The 10,577-nt window shown below is 35.4% G+C and overlaps 1 long non-coding RNA gene across 1 annotated transcript; it reads left to right on the top strand.

Annotated features, from left to right (window-relative positions):
- The first annotated feature begins 9,161 nt into the window (after positions 1 to 9,161).
- Positions 9,162 to 9,812, top strand: LOC136849536 (uncharacterized). Its single transcript, XR_010856307.1, has 2 exons — positions 9,162 to 9,468; positions 9,690 to 9,812. It is a non-coding gene; the product is annotated as an uncharacterized lncRNA (long non-coding RNA).
- The last annotated feature ends 765 nt before the right edge of the window (positions 9,813 to 10,577 follow it).

The following is a 10,577-nucleotide window of genomic DNA, read 5'->3' as shown; positions in this document are numbered from 1 at the left end:
TATATATATATATATATATATATATATATATATATATATATATATATATATATATATATATATATATATATATATATATATATATATATATATATAAAGGAGTAAATTCATTTATATATATTGAAGACAGCTTTATCTTTCGGGGAGATACAAAACGACTGCTACCGTAATGAATTCAAAGGTGTTCCATTTTTCAAATAATGGAATCAGATAATATTGTTCTGATTATAACAAAATAATGTTCCTTGAGATGGAGTGATGTTAATCCAGCTTCAGATACGAGTTTTGAACAGCTGATTTGAAGAATATATAGATAAATACTCAGTTATAGAATTTGTAAGTACGTTCGAAAGAGGTGTGCAGGAACAAAGTTGCAGTTAAACTTTTTTATTGTTTTTTTTTTTTTTACATAAATGCCAGTTGTTAAACGCTTCCGATACAATTTCAATCATGCGCTGTGTAAATACGCCACATAATATTATCAGAATTTGAAAACAAAAACGAACTCTATTCACGCTAACTGCGCTACTGTATAAAGATGTGGTCCAAATTGTTCTATAAACAACATTCCAGCATGGCAGAAACACAAATTTTTCACGCAGACCTCTACGCAAAAGTAACCAGCTTTAACCGAACAGAAGCGTTCCGTGTCTATAAATTAGGGTCCAGCACGCAGTGACCAATCAGGTATGAAAACAGTGACGAGGAATTGTTGGGATTTTGGGGAACGAAGATGGATGCCTTTAGTGACAGGAAGAATGGGCCTTCTGTATCAGAGGCTGAATAGCTAATGCAACTGAGTGCATGGTTAGTTGTTGGTCCATCGGTTTGCTTATGTCTCACTGTGTATTTCCAAAGGTTTAGCATATTTGTTACAACCAGGTGACTTAATGTAATTAGCGTGCAAGCTAAAGATGTAGGGAAATGAACTGAAGTCTGGTGCTAATTGAGATGAGTTAAGAGTTTTTCAGCTACTGATACCGTGGTGGCCAGTACTTGTATTTTAAAAGCCATAAAACATGGAATAATGACAGTAAACAGTAATGTAAAAAAAATATATATAAAACGCATGGTACATTATTTTTAATATTATTATTACTATCTACGTTAAATAGGTATTAAAAAGAATGAAAGATAATACACAAAATGCTTAAGGACTTCAAAAGGATAGGTTAATACGGTACAGGGAAAAGATAATTACAAAGAAGATACAGTTGACTCAGTTACTCACGCCTGTAAAATTAAGAAAATAGGAGAGTTTATGTTAAATGTTCATAATTTACAGTTTACGTGTTGACCTAGAAAGCAAGGAAAAACCAGTCTGAATCGTGAGAACATACTGAAAACCCACGATGCACTGCAAAGCAGACAAAGATATTTGAATAGCAAGATAAAGTTTTCTCCTCTCACACAGATTGCTCCATTTGTATGGATAATGGGAAGAACTTGTTATGATATTAATTCCCCCTGGCCATTACATTCACCCTCGATCTAACCGACGCATTAATATTCATATTATTGCGTATTCAACAGTAGGGATTTCAAGCTTCATTTTTTGCAGGTTTGGTAACTTATCAGAATATTCACGACATAACCAAATATGCATAATCATACTTTCACCTTGCAATGTCAAAACTCAAATGTGTCTCCTGCAAGCCTAGATATCTTTGAGTGTTGCGTTGTGTTGGCAAACTTCCCAAAGACATAAAAACATGATAGCTATTGTGAATGACTTCGATTTTTTTTTCTATTCTTAGTTAGTCATAGTATTACAGGCGTTTACAGATATCTGCACTTCGAGACCCGAGAAATAAAGAAGAAAAAATTATACATGAGTGACCAAAGGAGACATACTTTTAATATGGTCTGAAATCTGTCATAAGGAAATAATCTACAACAATAAAATCCGAGTGGATATTTCTTGTTTGTCCGCTCGGGCGGGATGGGGTAGGTAGGGGATCGGGAGAGTAGGGGAGACATGACACATCCATTCTCCTCCTGCAAACCTGTTTGTCTGCCCCGGGTGTGGGCAGGGTAGGTAGGGGATTGGGAAGGAAGGGGAGTCATGACACATCCACCCTCCTCCTGCAAAATTGTTTGTCCACCCCGGGTGGGGCGGGGTAGGTAGTGGATCTGGATGGTGGGGGAGACAGCGCAGCATAGAGCGTGCCATCGAGCTCGTACTCATATAAAAGCTAAAGCCGAACACTAGCCCAAAATCAACGGCGAGGACCATTCACATAATGGAGTTAGGGAAAGGACAGTAAAAAAATCTGATATCGATGAGGAGAGATCAGTATTACCAAACTATAAAAGTTTTAACGCACAGCAGCTGCCGTAAGAGAGCCTCACATATAAATGATTTTCCTGCATTCATTAACATAATGACGCAGCTGACGTCAGTACCCCTTGAAGTAATGGCATTATGTACTCATATAGAAAACCTTTAACACAATGCAAAGAATTTATGAAATGTCTGCATAGTCAACAGTAGGAATATGCAAGAAAACCTGAGACCTCAGCCACTTATATTTTTATATTTACTCAGATATACCTTACAAGATTAAAGGAGATCCTTTTTATTATGAAATGAATTACTGTTCAAATGTGATTTTTTTTTTTTTTTAAGAACTACTAACCTGACCATCCCATGATATGCAGTTTTACGGTCGGTCGCTTGAATCTGAATGAAAAGCTCATGTTTATTTTTCTTTTCAGTGTTTTATGCATGAAATGTTATGAGATAGTAGATTCTCATAGTTTTGATATCTAAATATTATCAACAGAAATAAAATGACACACCTAGAACCCTAGGCGATAAAGTATGTGACTCTTACCATAATCGTATTGAAATATGAACATTGAATGACTGCAAAATAAAAATACTGTATGATATGATGCAATGTGTACATGCACATTTTGCCTTCTCTGCCTGAACGATAATCAGCTGGTAATAGACGCCTTGTTTAAACCTACCGTTGTCTATCTTCGTGCCTGTATATGGATGTACAGAATGCAGGTATATTAGTTCATACTTTTTATTATGCCCTCATCTTATATTACCGTAGTTTCTGACGGCATGGGAACACAAATAAGTACATTTTAATAGCTTACATGCGTCAGTAATGCAATAAATTAAAAACGTAAATGGAAACGTGGCCATTTGCCGTGGGTGTTTTTACTGATATTTTTAGATGTTTATAAGAGGAGTGTTTTGTAAATACTTAGGTGTTTCATCGTATACACATATACATGTAAACCCTACGTTATAGATGCATAAATACACATAACAAACATACAAACAGACTTAACTTGAAGGTATCAACAATCTGTTTTTTTTCTAGAATATAATTGATTTATTTCAAATCATATATTTTCAAAGATTTGACCTCTTGAAAGAGAGTATTCCATATTTAGGGATAAAGAGTACGCTTGCAAATTGTTTCGTTGTTCGACGTTATGGAAATCAGAAAAACATGTTTCCATGTCCATGTTGCGATTTAATCTAACATGTAAATATCAAATAACAATGTCCACGTATAAACTAAGTAAGAATTTTGTATCTATTTCAAGAGAGAGAGAGAGAGAGAGAGAGAGAGAGAGAGAGAGAGAGAGAGAGAGAGAGAGGTAATCGTTTGATAGTAAGTGTTTATTGAAAATAATAGATTTTTATCCTGTTCTCATGATATTTAACTTTTCCGACTTTATAATTGCGTTTTTGATAGAATCTTAGTCGTATTTTTAGATAACATGCCGCACATAATTGAATTTATAATCTTAAGGTGATTTTAATAAAGGTCATCAAATCAGTATGATACATTCTTTAATTAATATCGAGTAAACTTGAAACTCAGAAGATAATATCTTAACTATGGATCCCTGCATGGATTTGAACAAGTCTTGCCTGATTCTTTAAGCTTGGAGTTTTTCTACTTTTCCTTGGTTCACTAATGTAAAGCTTTCTCTCTCTCTCTCTCTCTCTCTCTCTCTCTCTCTCTCTCTCTCTCTCTCTCTCTCTCTCGAGAGAGAGAGAGAGAGAGAGAGAGAGAGAGAGAGAGAGAGAGAGGGAGAGAGAGAGAGAGATACAGTTAAAGTGGATACGAATTTACCTTATAACCAGAAATTGCTTAGAATAGAAAAAGAAGCCCCTGATATTAGTGAGATAGGCAGTTTTGTGACGGCAGTGCTTTTGTTATTCTAAAGACGCATACGTGCATGTATATCCAATATTTTCGAATGCCCTCACACAACTTATATTTTCAATGACGCTCAGGTAGAATCTTGCTTCCTACATAGGTATCTGAAGACGAATGGCTTCTGTGATACATCATTTGGCGAAAATACTACCATAGAATCTTTTAAGTTCAATAAATTTTCATTCAGTCAGTGATATACCAACCTGACTCTCACGGTTCTTCTTTCTTTAAATAATAAAAAAGAAAGTTTGTTCTTCATCTATCAGAAGAGGGTATGGATCTCGCAGTAAATAACAAACAGCAAAATATGTACCAAGCTATAGTGCTTTCAATACTGTCCTTCTGTCTGAAACTTAATTAAAGACTCGAGTAAGAATGACTCATTTTCTTTAAAATAAGAATTGCTTACTAAAATATACACACAACGAAAAAAGTTACTGAGAAGTGAAAGTAGATATTTAAGACATAGCGTTGGGGCCATTCCAGTGACTTACCTTTGGTTGTCGAGCAGCATTCATTCTCATTTACTTCAACAAATCATCAGTTTGAGCAAGGGCAGGACTGGACCGAATCTCTGGTTATGGAATTGCTAATGCTGATTTTATAGTTCTACCTGACTCTTCACCTTTCGCATAAAGCAGTTACCCATGTGCCTGTTGGACAGAGCCTTGACAGGAGAACCTCCATCAGTGGATTAATTTTATGTTCCAGAACTACCTTGTCTGTTCATTTTAGGATAATAGAGGGCTATGCGCGTAGCGCGTATCCCCGTAGAGAACTCAATTTACTCATGAGTTTTTATCAGTTAATAACTGAAGTTTAGGAGTTTATATTATCTCAGGAACACGCCAGTAACGAAAAAAAATCGAAAGGGAGGAAAGATAGATAAGTGATTTTAGTCCGAAAGGCAAGTAGAGAATATGATAAAAAATGAGGAAAGAAGCTCTCCGAGGAGAAAAATGAGATTAGGCAATGCTTACTGCAAATGTTAAGGTAAATAATATTTATATATTTTGAAGTTATTCGAAGTTATTCATGAGAGAATTATAATATTAAATTCATACTTGAATTTTGAATTCAATATAAATCTGGTTTACTTTCTAAAATAAGGGTGTGCCTTGGGATAAAAAAAAAAAAACTGTACAAATAGTCAATGATTTTCTATCTAGAAGGAGCTGTTGAACAGGGATTTTGAAAGCAGAATATTCCTGAAGAATTAAATCCTTTCAGGAAAATATATCACTCTTTACATTTCACATTTGACAACTATCTACATTTCTCTCCTCCCTAATATGGAATGTTACTAATTAGTGAAATGTAACAGAGTTATAAGGTTAATGCATACAAAAGTTTGAATTTGATGTATTTCTTGTGCATAAAGTAATCATCTTAATGGAAATGCCAGTTATTATCATTTTATAAAACATTTAATAATTCTAAATTCAAACACCGCGTTAAAAAAAAAAAAACAAATGTTCAAGTTTGCTCAAGTGTACCATTTCTTCTCACTCCTCGTTGCAGGTATCCATCTCCCCACTCATAAAGAACGTTATTAACAAACAAAATGTACTATAACGGTGTGACTAAAAAATAAAACAAAATATAGATAGTCGAAGACATATCTCGTACATATGGTATTTTTTCTCGTTGAAAATAGTAATGCGAACAAGCTCCTTGAATAGCTTGTAATATGAAAATAAAGAAAGGTTAAAGACAATGAACTCCGAAGCATGTACATTTACACCACTGCTTTTCATTCATGGCTGAAAGCCCGTTTAAACATTAATGAACAAATAAACAACTCTCTCTGTCTACAACTCCCTGTGCACTCCAGTCCTTTGTTTCCTAATTGAATGCAATACCTGAGTCGAGATATAATTAAGACATCCATTTAATATGTATTTGGGAAGTTTTGTTTACATTTATCCACAATAACTTCAGGAAGATTATGACTCTCTTTATGAAAGAGCTCAAAGTATGAAAACGTAATAATTAAATACTGAAAATTTCATTAAGCAACGTTTACCGTTTACTGGTTCTTCTCTAATTCACAAAATTTATTTTCAAGAAACGGATTATCTTATTATTATGAAGTTTCTATTAAGAACAGAAAAAATGTAAAATTACTGAAATAAAATGAATAAGTAGCACACCAAATATACACTTAAAATATATTCATTTAAACAAGATAAAGATTGAACCAGAGCACTCCATTAATAGGTAATATAAACATAAAATATAAATTAGGGAGCAAATTATATGCAAAAGACTGTTCTTTTCAACAGACTCACAATAAACTTTGGATAGAGTAGAATCACCTCTTCATCCAGGCAGCTGGAGAGGAAACTAACTCTCAATTTCCAAAAACAAAAAACACGATACTTGATTAAAAAGTAAGTGTAATGCATTTAAAGAACCAAACAGTCACTACAGAAGGGTTAGGGACTGATCACTCATTATCCATTGCGTGAAGTAGCTAATGTGTATGCATTCGAAATCATATGTCTAACCAAAAGCTTAAGGTTGGATGGCGCTAAAGCCTGGAAGCTAATTGTGCACGTGAAACAAAACGGTTGCTTTGGTCAGAGTGCATGACCGGCAAAAAGCCAGAAAGTATGGGAACCGTTAAGTGAATCAGTGTTAAATTGTTCATCGCGCCTGGGAAGAAGTTTAAAGCTCATTCTTAACCAGAACTTTTTGGGAAAATAATGTAAAATAGCAGCATTTCCTTTGCCCATCACAAATGCAAAAGACTTTTTTTTTTTTTTAACTATTTTTTCTTTACATTTGAGACTTTTTTCGCTTCATTTACTCTTGTTGTTTAAAATTCAAGATGTGACATTTCTATTTGTGTGCCTTCTTTATTCAACGGATACAGTTTTATAATATGTGTTATGGCCTTTCTTATTAGTATAAATTAGTAACATTTGAAACCATTCGAAAATTATACTTTTGTTCTATTATCTTAAAGCAGTTTAATTTCAATTAGGTTAACCAACGTACAATTCGTTTTAAATGACTGAGAATCTAATACAGATTATGGATGCCGAGAAATATTTTATCCTAACTGTACAGAGAGAAGCAATTGTTTTTTCATAAACAAAAATCTAACAATGTTCCAGTTAACGATAAGATTTTCTTGTAAAGTGTACATTCAAATGAGGGAATGAATACTGAAAATAATCGCTATGAGGGAATGAATACAGAAAATAATCGCTATTCAACTAAAAATGTAATTCAAAGATTTTGCAAAATGAAGCACATACGCAATAAATCTCGGTATGAAACCCATAGTGCCTTATGGAGCAAAAAATGTCATAACCAAGTGTGCTCTGGCTTTCGTGATAAAGAGAAGGTGAAAAATGAATTAAGTGAGCATTATATTGGGGCCACTTCTCCCTATCAATTAAACCGTGAGCAAAAAATATTCCCCTTTTGTGCAGGTGAGTGATGGCGAACTTGCGTGCTGATCCTAATAATGTCACACAGAGTAACACCTGGGTCTTTATTGATTAAAGGGGCATAATCGATCAGTTTGTCACACTAATTATGGTCACGTGCGTCTATCATGTGATTATGTCTAGGAATGAAAATAGCTATCAACTATTCATGTTCAAAGTCAGTGAAGGGAGTCACAGTGATATATAAGAAAAAATAATCATTTCAGCTACTTACTTATTGTTACTTATCTGAGCATTGAAATAAACGAACGTGTTAGCAAAAGTGAACTTACATACGTTCACACACACAAACACCCCTGCTTCACACACACACACACACACACACATTATTATCCCACATATATATATATATATATATATATATATATATATATATATATATATATATATATATATATATATATATATATATATATATATGTATATGTGTGTGTGTGTGTGTGTGTGTGTGTGTGTGTGTGTGTATATATATATATATATATATATATATATATATATATATATATATATATATATATATATATATATATATATATATATATATATATATATATTCTTGTACGTGCTTCATTGAAAAATCCTGGGTACTACATCAAAAATAATTACTCGAACAGCGATGAATACCGGCTTGATTAATTGATGCCAATGTTATTTCTATATAATTACATGCACCATGTAAAAGAACACTTTTTGTCTTTAAAACATGCCTATTTTAGGTTAACTGTCATCTACTGTGAATAAAATAAAAGCCTCTCAATAATTTTATAAGTGTATATTGCTCCTCATGAAGCCTGTTTTGAAAGTACTGCAATATGAGGGGGTGGAATAAATTGGCGCATGCCTGCAGCTGAAACGGTAATGACTATTTCATCAAAAACTTCAATATTTATGATCCATAAATTACCTGGCAAAATTAGCAATGATTAGATAAATAATAGGCCACTCCTTATGTTAATTACAAATGATTATTAGGAACTAACTCGAGTGTTTACACTGCTCAGTCTGGCAATCAAATTCAGCTATTATATCAATATTACCTCAGAGAGAGGAGGCTCCCACCCGCGCTTAAGAGAGAGAGAGAGAGAGAGAGAGAGAGAGAGAGAGAGAGAGAGAGAGAGAGAGAGAGAGAGAGAGAGAGAGAGAAATTTCGAAAACTAGAAATGGCGTAATATGATGGTGATATGTATATGTATATATATTATTATGATTAGCAAGAATTGCTAGCAAATTGCCTCCCCCTCCTTTGTTGTGGTTGGTTGTTGTTGTGTTTCATTTACTGCCAGCCGGCCGATCGATAGACCATCTGTCTATCGACTTAAAAACAGGGGTTTAAAAGATTAAAGGCGCTCCCATTTTTGATAAAGATCTTTCCTTCGAGGCAAAAGTAATCTGGCTTGGGCGTTTCTCCTACAGGCCAAAACCTCCCCTGGGCAGCAGGTGCAATGAGTCAAAGCATCTGTGTTGGGCGCACCCTGCCCCAAAGGGAGGATAAAGGCAAAAAAAGCCCACGAGGTCCCAGGCACACGCGGGCTGGAAGATATGGAGTGAACTTGTGAAGACGTCCTCAACACCTGGCCCCATCGATGCCCTTGCATCCTAACCACGTGGCCCTTTCAAAAGTATACTTCTCCTCGTGTCCGTCGACCGTATTCCTCGAGCCCACACGCCATTGCTTGGAGTTTCGAGGAGTCCCCATCGCCTTGCCGCTTTACGGAAGCCCTTGCATCTCACCACGTGGAAGAAACTCGTCCTCGGAAATCGCAAGTCATCCACGGACCGCCCTTCTACGCGCCCTCGGAAAATCTGCTAAGGTAAAGTGCCCTGGAAGAGCCCCATTTCAGTCACGCTTTTGTCTCGTAATATTTTCTTAAAGAGAAAGCCAGAAATCTCCCTTGTCTAATGTCCGTGCGCCTCTTGCATCGGCAGTGTTAATTCTTTATTACTCCTTTGGCACCCTCAGTGCAGCTTCGAATTCATTATTCTTTTGTCTATTTTCATTACTGGCGTATAATGTGCATATCTCTCATTTCAGAGGGATCCTATTTCGTGGAAGCTTCTCGGGCTGTGTCTGGACTTTCCCCAGTTTCATTCAATCTACTTGAGTTCCTCTTTCCCGTACTAAGGTCATTTATGTAAATACACTACTTTAAATGTGCCCACGTGGTTTACGTAATATTTCCCTCAGTAACCAGAGCCCTATGCTCATATGAAATTCTCCTTTGTTTTCCTCTTTTTTTACGTTTTCCCGTACCCACGAAGTCAGAATCACAAGGCTAAATTAACTTAAACTGTTGCTACCTGTCTCACAGAGCATATTTCAAACTAAAACCACGGAAAAACGTAAAAATGGCGACCTGGCCATAGATCTCGTTTTGCAGTTGCAGTTCCCCTAGTGTTGCTTTTTTATTGCATTTGCAACTTGCCAGATCAGCTATTAGCAAAGCTAAGCTGGGTACGAGACAATTACGAACCTTTTGTGTAAAACCAGCACACAGATCCAGAAAATTCCACGTAAGTAATGTGTTAATCTTAGTAAAACCTTTTTACAATCGTGACTGTTCCTAGGAATTAGAAATAGGGACGCATGTAATCACTGAGAGAAAAGAACCGCCGTATTAGATTCGTTAATGCATGCCTTTCAGGATAGGTAGTTAGGAAATAACCAGTGCTAACCATCCTTTGCTTCGAGGAATAGTGCGAAATTCCTCTGTGTTAAAATCCTTGCCATATTCTTGCTTCGAGGAATAGTGCGAAAGAAATTCCTCTGTGATAACTTTTACTTCGCATTTCGAATTAGCGAACTGTTATTTAGGCGCGAATAAATTCCCACGTGGGACACGACGAAGTCAGCTTGCATTGCTGAAAATTCTCTCAGTGTAGTTAGGATTCGAGTTAGGTGTTAGGAAAGCGAAATTTAAAC

Source organism: Macrobrachium rosenbergii, chromosome 2 (assembly GCF_040412425.1).
Source record: "Macrobrachium rosenbergii isolate ZJJX-2024 chromosome 2, ASM4041242v1, whole genome shotgun sequence".
Classification (NCBI taxonomy): domain Eukaryota; kingdom Metazoa; phylum Arthropoda; class Malacostraca; order Decapoda; family Palaemonidae; genus Macrobrachium; species Macrobrachium rosenbergii.
Note: the sequence above shows the minus strand (reverse complement) of the source record. Positions and strands in the feature narration are given on the sequence as shown.